We start from the raw sequence: 9,477 nt of genomic DNA, 5'->3' as shown, positions 1-9,477 counted from the left end.
ACAATGCAGCAGCTGGGAAAAAGGTAGGAATATGAAAGTGACATGAAGTGTACATGTTTATTAAATATTTTAACCAAGTACCCCTAAAAACACTGTAAGCGAGGATCTAGAGATTATGTAGATTGCTGAAAAAACGGAAAAAAAGTAAAAACCTCGCTATGCCGAGGTTGAAGGTATAAGAACCCTTGCTATGAAACCTCGATATCCCTAAGTTGAGGTATTATAAGACCCGAAGGGATGTATTATAAGTACCCTATAAGCTTAATAATTGCGGATGTATATTTCGCCTATTACATGACCTAATACATAATGTGTGATACCTATCACCCTATGCTTTTCATTTACTTTGATCATTACGTTTATCTTTAGGGTAACGTACAGGAGTTCAATTGATTTTAGTAAGTTACGGCGGGGGGGATGCAAAAAAAAAAGGAAAGGTTAAGTATTAGGCGATTACAAATAAATAAATAAAAAAAGAAAAAAAATATAAATCAAAAATAATAATAATAAAAATAAAAATAAATCAGTGATTTGCGGGCTGAAATACAAGGATGGCCTCAAGAGAGCTGCCGTTTCCCCAGATCAAGCGATCACTTTTTTAGAAAAACGGTTGAGGCAGATAAGGCTGCCAACCATTCTGCTTGCCACAAGCCAGGCTAGTTCCCACTCCTTTAAGCCAATTTCTTTGGCAGCTCTCTCGGTGCTGGGACAAAGGAGACCGCGTGCGCCAAACGCCAGCCCTAGGACCTTCACCTCCTTTCCAGGGCACTTGGCCTGAAGTACCGGCACCAAGGCCTGGTACTTTTGGCGCTTAGCAGCACACATGCGTTCCAATGTTGCTGTTCTGGCATCCCAAGCGATCGCCACATCCAAAATGAATGCTTTTTCCTTGAGCTCGAGAACAATGTCGGGCCTAAGCCTTGTGTTGTTCTTGGTCACCAGGAGGCGCTCCCTCGAAATCTCAGCATCCTTGTGCATTCCGAATCGTGGACGTGGTCTTAGAGGGCGCACTCGACGGTTCCCGACGAACTCTAGAGGAGAGGATCGGGGTCCCGGCGGGAATCGTCGAAAGTTCATCCCTGGATAAAGCCCTATGGACCGCTAGGAAAACACACCTGGAGGAAGTAAGATCCAAGTATAACAACAAAAGCCTATTCGCTTTTGAGAATAATCCACTGGGGAATAGGTGGCTCAGACCTGACTCCAGGTTCATGAGTGATGGAGACCACATCAAAGCCTTGCGGCTGCACTCCAACCTATTCCCAACTCAGACACTCTCCAACGGCATAGTAACGATGATTCGGCCAAGCTTTGCAGAAGGTGCCACAAGGGACAAGAAACAACATTCCACATCCTCCAGATGTGCGAATCCGTCCACGAGCCGCGTTCCTCACGGCATAATTTCATCAGGAATGCCATTATTAACAAGCTTAAAAAGCATCATCCAGATGCCGACGTTTGAGGCGAGCGCCTCCTTGTGGCCAAGTGCGGCACCAGGCTTTGGCCTGATATCGTGCTTGACCTGAAGGACAAAACATTCATTTTGGATGTGGCTGTCGCCTGGGATGCCAGGAAAGATACACTGGAGAAAATGTGCACGCACAAGAGGGACAAATACGAACCCCTTGTGCCCGTTTTGAACGAACGCCATCCTCAGAAGAAGTTTAAGGTCCTAGGCCTTGCGTTCGGTGCACGTGGTCTACTCTGTCCAAGCACCAAACAGGCTGCCAAGGAAATTGGATTACGCTAAGGGGAATTGGCCTGGCTTGCGGCCAGGCCACTGGTGGGCAGTCTGATCTGCCTCAACCGGCTCTCGAAACGAGTGGTCTCTTGAACTTGGGGAATTGGCAGCCTGGTTGATGCCTGCATCAGCTCTCATCTCTAGCAGCTTTCTTTTGCTCTTTATCTCTTTTACCTTGCATTTTTTCCTTTATCATTTTATTTTATTATTATCAATTTTGTATTTATTTTTTTCCTTCCTCTTTGTGTCTCCTTTTTAAACGTTCCTACTCTTCCGCGCGTCTCTCCTGATTCTTTTTTGTTTTTGTAGCACAATGCTACCGATTCTTCCGGTCCATACATGGCCTCAGCAGGGGAAACAAAGGGCAACCCAACTCTTAGGCTCCCAGAAAAACTAGCGTGGGAGCCAACCCCAGCCTGAATACCACTACGGTTCATCTTTCCATAACTAATATTTTGCATGCAATTCATTCTTGTACCTTATATTTATCGTGTTTCTCCTGTTCGTGTTCTCTCTCTGTCGTCTCTTTTTTTTTCTTTTTGACCAAGTGACTGCCAAGCAAGGATGCCTGGATCTACGCCACACCGAATCCAATTCATCACCTCAAAAGGAGCAAAGGGAAACCCCGCCGCCCTTCACAGACCACGCTGCCCGCTGGTCATCTTGGAAGTCCAGGCCTTCCTCTACAGCCCCTGACCACCAGTGGGGGAAATTGAATAAAAGTGTATATGGCTAGAGCAGTGCGGCTTTGCACGGTCCGGTGTGCTTCAACTGGCATGGACCGGTGGAATGCGACTCTCCATTTAAAACAGAGCATTGCGAGGGCCTTTGACCATGGCTTGAGCAGTGCTGATTTGCGCTCTCGAGTCTGCTTCTACAGGCATGAACCGGGGGAATCCGACTGTCTAAATAAAAAAGAGCATTGTGTTGGCCGTTGATGATGCTGATGCAATGTGATTTCTGGCCAGTGCTCTAAATGTCAAAGTGAGGACACTCAACAAGGTACGGGTAAACGGCAGGAGTGACAATGACTCCCTTGAGGTATGGCTAGAGCAGTGCAGCTTTGCGCGTTCCGTTGTGCTTCAATTGGCATGGACCGGGGAATCCGACTCTCCATTTAAAACAAAACTTTGCGAGGGCCGTTGACCATGGCTAGAGCAGTGCGGCTTTGCGCACTCCGGTGTGCTTCTACAGGCACGAGCCGTGGGAATCCGTCTGTCTAAATAAAAGAAGAGCATCTCGTTGGCCGTTGATCATGCTGACGCAATGTGATTTCTGCCCAGTGGTCTAAATGTCAATGTGAGCAAATTCACCAAGGTACGGGTAAACGGCAGGAGTGACTATGACTCCCATGAGGAATGGCTAGAGCAGCATGGCTTTGCACGGTCCGGTGTGCTTCAACTGGCATGGACCGGGGGAATCCGACTCTCCATTTAAAACAAAGCATTGCGAGGGCCGTTGACCATGGCTAGAACAGTGGGGCTTTGCGCTCTCCAGTGTTCTTCTATAGGGATGAACCGGGAGAATCCGACTGTGTAAATAAAAAAGGAGCATTGCGTTGGCCGTTCATCATGGTGACGCAATGTGATTTCTGCCCAGTGCTCTAAATGTTAACGTGAGGAAATTCAACAAGGTACGGGTAAACGGCAGGAGTGACTACGACTCATTTCGTCTAGCCGTCTACACGCGGGCCTATAATTTTGCAACAAGGGTCCATGTGTCAGTAAGGCTCGTGCGGCAGTCCTGTGCGGATGTGTTCTCCCTTGTTACGGGCGACCAGCGCGCTCAGGGCTTTTGTCTGGCCGTCTACACGCGGACTTATGCTTTTGCAATAAGCGTCCTTGTGTCAGTAAGGCTCGTGCGGCAGTCTTGTGCGGATGTGTTCTCCCTTGGTGAGCGAAATGGCCATCTTATACCTCTTCAAATTTAAGACTCTTAATAATTAGAAGCATTTCCCTCGGAATTCCGAACTAGTTCTAGGCTCATTTCCATCTATCAATACCTTGTCCTGTCGTATTCGAGTGCTGTTTCGCTGTGTTGTCAGTTTTGAACTTAGCCTTTTTTTTGTTTTCCCAATTTATCTAATACCAAATATTAGCTTCTCTTGCGTGCCATGCACGTGTTTATTTGTTTCGGCGCTTGCGCTTCCAAGCCTAGCCGTCGCAATCACTTTTTGAGTAACTTTTGCTTATTATATGTATTTTATATATCTTTTTTATTCTCCCTCTTAAATTCTGCTTTTTTTATCCCTCTTTCTAATTAACTATATTAACTAGTACACGCACTCGCGTTCGCATCCGTAAAAGGAAGAAACAAAAAATATACGTTTAACATATAATCGTTTCTAGCACTAGGCGTGTGGTACTTCGGCCACCGCCGCTCTCCAAGATAGTCAAAGTAGGCCCATATTAATTAGATAAAGCATTAGACTCGCCTCAGACCCACTCTCCGGGATAGCAGTTCTAGCCTCCTTCTCACACTATAGGCGCTAGGCAGGTGTCGTGCGCCGGCGCACCTGTTCAGGATTTTCCTAGCATTTCGAGCAGTTCATGCTCGCTCCATTCCAATTAGATGCCATCCACGCAGTTACGGGCGACCAGCGCGCTCAGGGCTTTCGTGTGGCCGTCTACACGCGGGCATATGCTTTTGCAACGAGGGTCCATGTGTCAGTAAGGGCCCGTACATGGTCACTCCACCCGTCCGTTCCGCCCTCGTCCGCCCGCGGGCTGATGGCTCTGTACTGGTGAGCGAGGAGCGGTCGCAACTTTCCCGTCCGCACGGCTGCTCGTCTCTCATTGGCTGGTCCGAGGCGGATGGTTCGGCTGTCGTCACAGCAAACATGGCGCGTGCTCGAAGCGAAGCGGGGACGTAAGGCCTAAGGTACAGCCGCGTCAGAAACACTCTTTTTCTCCTTTTTGTGATTCTCACTAGTTATCTGGCACCCACGGAGATAGTCATCGAAAGCAGCAAGCCGGTGTACCCTTCCAGACCTGATCAGTGCGTGCGATCGCCAATAGAAACAGACGGAGCGCAGGAAGTGCGTGTTGTGTTTACGAGAGCGTCTGAAGAAATATTTGCAGCCGTCGACTTCGTGATTTCTTGTGGCATGCTTCGCGTGTGCGTCGCTGACGAGAACTCCATCACATACACGTGCATTCTGAGCAGCACACATGTTCAAGGCGTGGCGAAAGAAGTAGCGTCCGATTGGCGCACCCAGCGTACACGTTTGGTTTCTGCTCTGTGTATGCGGATCGTTGCCGCGAAGTGGTGAACGCCAGCCCTTCGCAACTTTCAGAAGCAATGATACGATCAGTAGCGATAAGTTTTTATCGCCTCGTTATCGCTGCCATTCTGCGTGTGTTATACTGCGTGTGAGCCGTTTGGCCGGCTGCGACGCGCCGTGATGACCGCGACGTTCGAGCTGTGCTCTTGCTGTTATGAAGTGCGTTTGCAAGCTACAAATCGTGGTATATATGTGCGATGTGTTGCAGCGTTACTGGGTGTAGAAGTGGTCGCACTACGCGATGTTCGTGTGCTCAGAAGTGAACTTAGCATAAGTGTTGCCGATTGCGTTTTCTTATGTAGTCGCCCGATAGAGAGGCCCTATCACACCGGCCTTTTCTGCTTCGTACATCTATCGTTTGTTTCAAAAGTTGTTACTGCACGGTTAAGGATGCTTCTATCGGTGGGGGGAAATTAGGGAACATCATTATAATTGCATACGTCAAGACGTTCAGCGCTCTCGTGAAATGTGGACGCGCCTGAGAGCACTAATGCCATGAATGCAATTAAAAATTCCTTAGACAGTGTTAAGAGAACGGTTTAAAAAGAAAACCTATGAGAAGGTAGGCACAGCAGCTTGTGAACCCGCTCCTATAATACCTCTACCCGCGTCTGTTTGTAAGTGTATGTTTTCTGGCGTTTGTCAATTTTTGTTCTATTTCCCACATTTCTTTATATTGGAGTTTTTCTTAGTTTTCGCGTTTATGTACGAATACGTGCCTGCTTTCATGCGTGTTTGCCCTTACCCTTATTTCTGTCCTTTTATATTATATTAGCATTTGCTTTTGCTAGTTTTCTTTCAGCAAAGTCTTTGCACGTTTTCATTAACCAATCTCATTCAAAGCACTAACTCATGTACACGGCAGGGCTGGCCTCTTCCATCTCATTAAAACCTTTCTCACTGGTCTACCTCGTCTTCTCAATCTGCCTACTCGCTGTGGTATCTGTCCTTGCTTCTTGTGTTGTTACTGCAATGTGATTAACCAACTTGCTCAAAACAGATTTTGATCGCCTATGAAAACAGAAAGGTTTAGAGATAGATTTTTTTAATAGCGTCATGGGGGTTGCACAGCAACTTTGCCTCTTACCTCTGTTCATTTTTGTGCATCAGTGCATGTGGCAGCTCGCCAGAAGTGCACATGAAAGGGTGCCATATTGTGAAACAACACCTTGCTATGCTGTTGCATTTTTCATGCAATCAGTCCTAGTGAACGGATGGTTTCGCTGCCAATCACATATGATGGTAAAAATTTTCAACGCGAATAACATTGTGCAGTGGGGTGTCATTTCCTCTCTGATGCTTTTGTCGTTGCAAAGACATTCTTGAGTGACTGGAGCCCAGCAAAGCAGTGCACTGAGAGCTTTTGCAACTTTCACCATTTCTTACTTCACAAATGTCATTGTCTGAACCTGGCCGTCGATCGCTATTCCAATGGCTTGTGAATTAAATAATTGCCTCAATAAAACACATTCAACTTCACTCAGCATTTTTTTGTACAAACAATGCTAGCAAAGCTATTTAGGGTGAATAATTGTGCTTACATTGGTGTTACTTGCCCAGTCAGATAAACAAATACAACAATGGCTGCGACATGACCGTGATTTGATGTGCAGACTGCTAATGGTGCCTTTCAAGCGTGCCCTCGACTACTGCTATTAATAGCTACCCGACTGAGTATTTCGGGCCTAACTAAGCTAATTACGTTTGATAGTTGTTCTGCTATTCGCATTACTTGCCTGGGCCAGGTAACCAAAATATACAATGCCACCACATGAATGTGTGTTTGCATGCAAGCTGCCAACAGTGGCTGTCAGCCGTTTCATCAACAGTGGCGACGACTTGACTAAGCTTTGACGTGCAGACTGCTAATGGTGCCTTTCAAGCGTGCCCTCGACTACTGCTATTAATAGTTACCCGAATTAGTATTTTGGGCCTCACTAAGCTAAATATGTTTGATAATTGTTCTCTTATTCACATTAGTTGCCTGGGTCAGGTAACCAAAAGAAACAATGCCACCACATGAATGTGCGTTTGCATGCGAACTGCTAAAAGTGGCGGCCAATGTCGCGTTGACTACTTCTGTTTCATCTACAATGTATACGACATGGCTGCGGTTTGAAGTACAGATGCTAAAGGTGCCTTTCAAGCATGCCCCTATGACTGTTATTTCATGGTGTACTTGATGTACACAAACGTGTACAGCTATTCTTAAAATTAAAATAGCGTTACAACATGGGCTCATGTCATTTAGAACATACTCAAATTTTTACAAGTGGAAACAAAGTTTTCACTTACGGTATGCTCATCGGATACAAAGGCTCAACTCTTTGTATCCCAGCTGCAACACATGTTGCCATTAGGAAGTGCTGCACCACAACTTCTGTGCGCTAGTTAGACCCCACTGAAACACATGTGCTACATCGGTGCTTTGATACAGTCACACAGATTGCACAACCTGAGGAGCAGTTACCAGCCCTGTTTCCTTAGTGGTTGTGGTGTTGGGCTGCTAAGCACGAGGTTACGGGATCGACTGCCAGCCACGGTGGCTGCATTTTGATGGGGGCGAAATGCGAAAACATCTGCATACTTACATTTAGGTGCATGTTAAACCCCAGGTGGCCCCAATTTTCAGTCCCCCACTACGGTGTGCCTCATATTCATATCCTGGTTTTCCCGCATAAAACCCCATAATTTAATCTTTCTTCGAGCAGTCATTATTTGTGAGAAAGAAATTATAATGTCTGACAGGAAGGAAGTATATTGGTACATTCGCACATTGCATTTTCTTTTTGTTTCATAAACATGTCAGCTATGCCTCATAGTTGCGCGTCCCATTGGATTGTAGCGCAAGTGCTCGGCGCAGCTAGGCAGTGAATGTTCGGATTCGTAGCAAAAGACACGCATTGATGTCTCAGCCACGGCTATTCATATTTCATTCTCTAAATGCATAAACAGATGCATAGAGAAATTAATTATAGATCGAACTTAATAAAGGGGGGAAATTACGCAGAACTATTACGTCAAACTTGAACTTGCATCCACAAAAAGATGCCAGTGTCGTCTGCTGTCAAAATTCGTTGCCAACCTTGAACACGTTTGCTCCGCCGAATGGTTGCCAGCTGTCAATAGACCGCGTCGTCCAATAGGAGTGCGCCTGCGATCCGCTCGTGCGGATGGAGCATGGCTGGTCCGAGGCGGGCAGACGGTGTCGGGTGTTGTCACAGAAAACATGGCGCTTGCTCGAAACTAATGGTATCTTCGACTGGTCGCGTCCATCTGCCGAAGCAGGGTCGGGCAGATCCGGCTTTCCCTGTGCTCAGAGGCAGAGGACAAGCGCGCAAGCCGAATGGGTGACTCGCTCTCGGAGGAGGAAATGTCAGATGCAAAACCACGTCAGTACTGCCAACGTGCGATGTTTCGGCCATCCAAAGCTCCTGGCGCTGCCGAAAAAACCGGTGCACGCGCCGGCGGGACGAGTGTTCGTCGAGACGCCAGCATGTAGTGGCATAGGTTGCTAAGGTCATGGTGGGCCGTCGCCAACAGCATCGACGCGGCGCTGTGATGACCTTTCATTCTCGACGACTGTTCCGACGACAGGGCTCGGAGCGCCTCAGAGCGCTCTAAGATGGAGGAGAGCAATCGAGAAGAACCAGCCGAACGCAGAGCGCGCACTCTCTTTCAACCAGCCGAAGACAACGCCGCTCGCGAGAGCGCTCCAGAGCGCCCAGAAACGACCAGTCGAAGATGGCATAAGCGAAGCGGGGCACGCGAGGCGTAAGGCACAGCCGCGTCAGAAACAGTCTATTTTTCTCCTTACGATTTTTACTAGAGTTATCTGGCACCCACGGAGATAGTCACCGAAGGCATCAAGCCGGTGCACCCTTCCAGGCATCGTCAGTGCGTGCGATCGCCGAAAGAAACAGACGGAGCGCAGGAAGTGTGTTGTGTTTAAGATAGCGTCGGAAGAAATATTTGAAGCCGTCGACTTCGTGATTTTTTGTTCCATGCTTCGCGTGCGGGTCGCAAACGAGAAGTCCATCACATACACGTGCATTCTGAGGAGCAGGACACATGTTCAGTGCGTGGCGAAATAAGTAGCGTCCGATTGGGGCACCCAGCGTACACGTTTGGTTTCTGCTCTGTGTATTCGGATCGTTGCCGCGAAGTGGTGAACACCAGCCCTTCGCAAATTTCAGAAGTGATGATACGATCAGTAGCGATAAATTTTTATCGCTTTGTTATTGCTGCCATTCCGCGTGTGGTATACTGCGCGTGAGCGGTTTTGCCGGCTGCGACGCGCCGAGGTGACCGCGACGTTCGAGCTGTGTTCGTGCTGTGATGAAGTGTGTTCTATTCTGCGTGTGAGCCATTTTCCCGGCTGCGACGCGTCAAGGTGACCGCGACGTTCGAGCTGTGTTCTTGCTGTTACGAAGTGCGTTTGCCAGCTACAAAC

This window comes from Dermacentor andersoni, chromosome 9 (assembly GCF_023375885.2).
Source record: "Dermacentor andersoni chromosome 9, qqDerAnde1_hic_scaffold, whole genome shotgun sequence".
Taxonomy (NCBI): Eukaryota; Metazoa; Arthropoda; class Arachnida; order Ixodida; family Ixodidae; genus Dermacentor; species Dermacentor andersoni.
This window is presented reverse-complemented; position numbering follows the sequence as displayed.